General features: G+C 51.7%; 1 long non-coding RNA gene across 1 annotated transcript; it reads right to left on the bottom strand.

Moving 5' to 3' along the window:
* Positions 1 to 711: 711 nt before the first annotated feature.
* LOC139074452 (uncharacterized) lies at positions 712 to 6,380 on the bottom strand. Its single transcript, XR_011524086.1, has 4 exons — positions 6,111 to 6,380; positions 5,852 to 5,968; positions 5,048 to 5,196; positions 712 to 1,583 (listed from the first exon to the last, which is right to left on the bottom strand). It is a non-coding gene; the product is annotated as an uncharacterized lncRNA (long non-coding RNA).
* Positions 6,381 to 6,639: the final 259 nt, after the last annotated feature.

Here is a 6,639-nt window from a genome sequence, read left to right as displayed (position 1 = left end):
GAGATGAAGGGACCGCTGGTATTGCTGAGAGAGAGCTTTCCTGACTTCTGCAGGGCGCCCTGAAGCACTATTCCCTGAACCAAGGCCAATTTACACCCATGCCCCAATTTCGATTTTGCCTGCTTTAGATCCCATACATGTATTAACAGGAGAAGGCATCCTTCGATTAGGATTCCAGCCGCCTCTTAGTTTTCCTGCGTCTGCATTTATAGTGGACGTGCCGTTAGTCTTAGAGTCACCAGAGCACATGGAGCACTGGGCTCAGGCCTCGCCGGGACAGCGGTCCTCTGGATGTGTTTTCCTCCTGATCTTATGCCTTCGGCTGTGTCCTACAGAATCCACCCAGGCTTCAGTGGTTTCAAACTTTTAAAAAGAAAGTGTATGGTTTTACAAATTGGAGTGACGTGTCTACAAGTCAAGGATGCCAAGGATAGCTGGAAGCCACCAGAAGCTGGGAGAGAGGCAGAGACAGTCTCCTTCAGAGCCTCCAGGAGGAACCGACCTGCTGACACCTTGATTTCAGTCTTCCGGCCTCTGGCTCCCTACGCCATTTGTGGCACTTTGTCAGGGCAGCCCCAGGACATAATACCCACTTTTCATCAGCTGAATGCTTCTGGTACCCTAGCCCAAAGGCACCACCTGTCCTGTGGCCTCTCAGTCCCTGAAACCCTTTCTGAGGGCTGTAAAGAAGAAATTATTCTAACACTTGTTGAAACAGCAAAGAAGAGTTTATTCAAGACTATTAAAACAAGGGCTGACTCTATTGTAACAGGGAGAGAGATCAGCTCAACTCCAAATCCAGCAAGGACAAGTGGGAGCTTATAGCCGCGGAGCAGAGCGAGGGGTCATAGGATGGGAAGTTACTCGGATAGGACATCAGAGGTCCAAGAATGCTCGCTCATGCAGGCTGGGAATCCTACATCAAAAGGGGGCATGAGGACTGGATCAGATATCAAGGATGGGCATTCTCGCTAAACTGACTTCGCAGCATACTTGCTAAGACTGTGTTCTGCGGGTGGAGGCCTGGTTGAGAAGAGAGCTCGGGAGTCTGCCAAGATTTGGTCAAGGTGAGAGTGTTTGTCAGGGGGATGGCATCCTCAGCCTCAGGCCTCTCCTGGGCCCCCTTCACCTCTGAGGCTTAAGCTGTAGATGTGGACTTGCTCCTACATTCGCCAGGAGAATCCTGGCCCCTGGGATGGGCAATCGGCTTGCTTGGGGTTACTTCCAGCCAGTGCTCAGGGCCTGGGGATTGGAAGGAGAATCCCCAGGTCCGACTGCTCGCCTGCCTGGCTGATGCTGTGGCAGAGGTAGCCCTTCAGACTCCCCGCAAGACCATCTCTTCCCACTCTCCCATCCTCCATTCTTGCTCCCTGGATGTAGTGATGCTGGTGTACGACGGTCCTTCTGTCCTGCTCTTGCTGTCGCAGGCTCGCAGGTGCTGCGGCAACACTCTGATTTCCAGAGTTCACAGACACTTCCAGATGGCCTCTGCAGCTCCAGGACTGGACATGAGGGAAGTCAGTGCCCTGTTGCTGATCTATGGGGGCTGGTGCTTCAGTCCCAGTCTCCTGCTGCTTGTCTGCCTGGAACACCACCCAAATCAGTTCCCAGCAAGAGCCGCCAAGCTGCCACCAGGGCGCAGAGCAGTTTAGGCAGGGTACCATGGGGAGTTCTGGGCTTCCGCTTGTTCACCAAGAATTTCTTGCCCAGTTCACACGTGCACAAGATTGTTAGAGGTAAAAGAGAAGATATAACATCATGGCCGGCAGTGGGTGGCGACAGCAGAGCCCCTCACACAAATTTCAGCAACACGAGATAAAGGTAGCCCAAGCAGAAGGAGAAGTGGGACAAATTGACCAGGAAAGCCATTGTGAACACCGGCTTCCTTGACTTGTCCTGAAAGGTGGAAGAATGCTGTAGGCAGAATGGAGGCAAAGAGACCATTCTACGCATGCACCAAGGACCCCCAGCCTGTTCCAGAGACAAGGGTGCAACATCCAGAAGGGCCGGGCTGTTTGCAGTCAGAACTCCCACAGAGCAGAAAAGCCCCCTCTGCTTGGTCAGAGTGGCCTCATGGGCCTCAGTTCAGAAGCTAGAATCTCAGAAAGAAGGTTTGAAGTGGGGGATGAACACAAGGCTGCGGATGGAGCAGTTAGAGGGCTGCTCTAGGAGAGGGCTGGGGGACCTGGGTCCAGCTATGCCCTTTGCTGTGGTTTGACTTCTTAGCATTTTCCCATATTCATTTGTCAATTAAAATTTTAAGATTAATCAGTAATATTTATGACTGGTGATAGAATAAGAAACTGGAGAGAGAGAAACCATTTAGGAAATTGTCTCAAAAATTCATGAAGGAGGTAATCAAGCCCCAGAGCAGGAGGCTGGCAAGAGAAAGCTCCATGCTGGCCCCCCTAGTCTTTGGTCCCATATCCAAGGACGACTGGAACATTCCAAGGGATTCTCCTTGACTAAAGAGGCTACCAATTTGACTTAAGTGAATGAGTTCAAGGTTTGAGTTTAGACCTAGCAAGTGCAAGGTGACTGATGTGTAGGTGAGGAGAGAGCCCAGGTGTGCAAGAGCTAGGGGCAAGGATGTGGACAGGGAAGATCGAGGAAGATGAAGGTAAGAGACCAAGTCACCAGGGCCCAGAGTCGCCTGCTAGTTCTCCTCTTCAGCCTCTCACCCATTTTAAAATTCCTTTTCTGGTTTCTCTGAGGGTAAAGCCATAATCCAGGGCATGCTGAAGCTCTTCAGTGGCAGGGAGAATCCCACTTCCGAAGCATTCGTTCACTACACTGCTGGGTCATTAAAGTGCTGAACATCCTCTTCCCTTCTGCCAAGCCAAGGTCTGCCTCCTTCTAATGTCTGTCCATTATTTCCAGTTCCATCACGGGGGCACCAAAAGATATGTCTTTCTCTCCCTCAACTGCACCAGAGTTTTCTTACTCTCCTGCTCACTTCTGCTACCCACTTGTGGGTTTATTAATGACAATTAATACATGCTCAGATCTGAACATGTCCACAAGTAATGACCTTCAAGAGAGTGTGGCTCTCAGTGTAGGGCAGGAGGTGGGGGACAGTAGCTAATGGTCAAGGGGAGAAGGAGGGAGTGAGAAATGGAGGCAGGGAAGAGAGCATTCCCAACCACAACGCCCAGGAGAGAAGGCAGAAAAGAAATCAATGGAAGCTTGCAGTGGCTTCTGGGCTGTCACGGGCTGAATTGTGTCCTCCCCAAATTTGTAAGTTGAGGTCCTAACCCCCAACAACTCAGTGTCACTGCATTTGGAGATAGGGTCTTTAGAAAGGTGATTAGGTCTAAATGAGGTAATTACGGTGAGCTCTCATCCATTCTGACTGGTGTCCTTAAGAGGAGGTTAGGACACAGATGTACACACAGAGAGAGAAGACCCTGTGAGGACACACGGAGAGGACGACTATCTGCTAGCCAAAGAGAGAAGCCTCAGAAGGAACCAACTCTGCTGGGCATCCTTGTCTGGGACTTCCAGCCTCTAGAATTGTGAGAAAATAAATATCTGTTGTTTAATCCACCCAGTCTGAGGGTCTTGTTATGGCATCCCCAGCAAAGTAATCCATGGCCAAGGGGATTCTGGCCAAGACAGGAGGGGGCCATCCTACCAGTGTCTCCTTGACCCAGGGATGCCTGAGCACTAAGTGTGCAGGGATGTTGAGAAGAACCAGCCAGAAAACTTCTGATGCTCCCCACCCCCACCCCCAGGACTTCTCTTCAATCTTTCTGAAACAGAGTCATCTGTCGAAATGTACATTGTGAAAAAGTTTCAGGCTATAGGTTTAGGAGGCCATGAGAATGGGCTGGTCGATAGGGGTACCAGTAATGCCCTACCGGCGAGAGTTGAGGGTGGGAAAGAGGGAGCACACACAAACTGCATAAGCAGGTAGCCCCCACCCCATGCTATCCACTGCTATTGCACTCCAGTGACCTCCCTGGGCTCACACCTACAGCCATGTGGGCAATCCTTTAGGTGCCGCTGCTGGAGGAGGGAAAAATGTGAGCTTGATTTTCTGATTGGTCACCCTGGCATGTGGGTGCAAGCTAAAGATGGATGAGGGCATCTGCACTGCAGGCTCACCCAAGAGGGGCCTTGAAAGATCCCCATGGCAACTGAAAATCCTCCAGGGGCAGAAGCGCAGCCCATACACCTGGTCATCTACCTTGTACTGGCCCAAGGCTAGAAAGAGTGGATGAATGGGGACGAGGAGGAGGGAGGGACAGCCATGTGGATATGGGGGTGCAGGCACAAGTGTGAAGACACCTGTGATACCATCCAGAGAGTATCTACGGTCCTGGAGGACTAGGCTCAAAGCACGCACATAACTCAGCCAGTTGACATGGGCCACCCCAGTTTTGGAATGTAGTGGCCACAGTGGGAGAGATGTAGGCTACACGAGGCCAAGAACATGGGTTCTTCTTACGAGGAGTGATCTAGCTATTGCTGCTCCCGAATGTCCAACCTCCGCCCCTGATAAGGCATTATTCCTCGAGAAGTTGACTTCAGTGGGTCCCTTCCACGTGGAAGGGCCAGATGTGTTTCTTCTTATAGGAATAAACACACCCTCTAGATATAGATTTGACTTTCCTGCCCACCGGGCCTCAGGCAGCACCACTACCCAAAGGTTCGTGAGGGTTTGATCCACTGCTATCCATCCCACATCCCACACATGGTAAGGGACTGACTTCACAGTAGAAGAACTTTGAGAGCAGGCCCACGATATCAGACACAGAACCGCCCAGAAGCTGCCATCCTGATGGGGCACTGGAGCGAGGGTCTGCTGACACTCACTTGGGGACAATCCTCTGTGGGGATGGCATGCTCCCCTCCAGGAAGCAAGGTACTCATGGAAACAAGTCCCTTTACAGTAATTCACCGCTTGGGATAGGTGGGGTGGGAGGAGGAGTGACCCCACTTGCCATCACTCCCAGTGCCCCACCAGGAGACTTTGTGCTTCCTGTCTCCACACATCTGTGCTCTGCAGGGTTAGGGTCTCAGTCTCCAAAGGAGGCATACTTACCCGGAGATACAGCACAGTCCCTCTGAACTCTAAGCTATGGCTGCCACCTGGGCATTTCGAGTTTCTTGTGCCCAGAGATCAGCAGGCAGGGAGAAGGTCATCATCACGGCAGGAGAATTGACCCTGGTCATCAGGAGGAGGTTGGTCTGCTGTGACACGGGGGGCAGGAAGAAATGTGTTTAGCCCCCAGTGACCCACGTGGGCACCTCTTGGTGCCCCCTCGCCCAGCTGTGATAGTAAATGGATGAGCACCAAGTCCTGCCTGAGAAGGACACAGAGACCAGCAGCTTGACCCCTCAAGCATGATGGTCTGGGTCACACTACCAGGCTGGCCACAAAGCCAGCGGGTGTGCTAGATGAGGAGGAGAGGGACCTAGAATGGGCAGTGGAGGAATTGACAACGAGAATCTGTCGTGGTCCTGGGACTGCTGCAGTGGTGGAGGCTGCCTGGTCTCAGTGGAGGTACAAGGCCTTGCCTTTTCAGTCCAACGCAAGACAACTGCAGGGGCCCCTGTGATCAGAGCTGCCCATGGGGTTGCTGCCCAGCCTCCACTGCAGTCCGCTTTGCCCTTTCCCCTGTGCTGCTTCCTCTCCTTCCTTCTAGAGGGGTTGATTCCTAACACCCTGCCGGCCTCACTCCATCTCAGCATGGGCTTCCAGGGAACGCAGCCTGCAGGTGGAACGAAGCAGAAGCCACGGTGTTCATGTTAAACACCGTAGTAACCTTGAATATCATGATGTTATTAAGAAAACGAAGACCAAAAGACAAGGACGAGATGCCATGAGCCCCAGTTATACACTTACATAATCTGCACGCACATCATCCCAGAGTGGAGGGTTTCTGACAGAGCTGGCCATGCAGCTTCTGACACACACCTGATTTCGGAGCCCTGCTGACTTCTGAGGGTTGTGTCCTGGGACCTGTGTGCAGGAAGCCAAGTGGAATGAGAGGGTGACCAGTCTGTGTGTCTACCCTATGGTGGCATCTATCCAGTCAAGACTGGCCCTTTTTTGTAGTAGGTAAACTCAAAGGGGAAAAAACCAAAACCAGAACACTTCTCACCTTGGGGGTACAGCTTCTGCTGTTTGCATTTGCACCATTCCACGGAGGCGCTGGTTAAAACCCGTCTGTTCCCTCACCTCCTCTCCTGAGACATCTTCCTTGTTTTCTGCCTCTTCTCTCATTTCCAGAGCTGAAGTCACACACACACACACACACACACACACACACGCACGCGCACACACACACGTGCATGCACACGATTTCCTGTGAATCCAAAAAACAAGAAAGAAAACAAAAAGCTGGCAGATGCTGATTTTTCCGCTTAACTGCACATATTTTATAGTATTTCTCTGTGTTTTTCTCCCAAGACGCCCACCTGACCTCACTCGCTCTCCAAATTCTCTCCATTGTGGCCAAATGTCACAGACCATGTGAGGCGGCTTCAGCCCAGGAAAATATGCTGTAAATGCGGGCATCTGCCCTTTGATCTTAACCCTTCTCTCTCCTCTGGCAGCAATTTCGTTTTCCTAAATGAAAAGCTCCTTCATTAGCAAGGTCTTTCTGACACGCAGCACGGAGAGAACCATAA

Source organism: Equus przewalskii, chromosome 1 (genome assembly GCF_037783145.1).
Source record: "Equus przewalskii isolate Varuska chromosome 1, EquPr2, whole genome shotgun sequence".
Lineage (NCBI taxonomy): Eukaryota > Metazoa > Chordata > Mammalia > Perissodactyla > Equidae > Equus > Equus przewalskii.
Note: the sequence above shows the minus strand (reverse complement) of the source record. Positions and strands in the feature narration are given on the sequence as shown.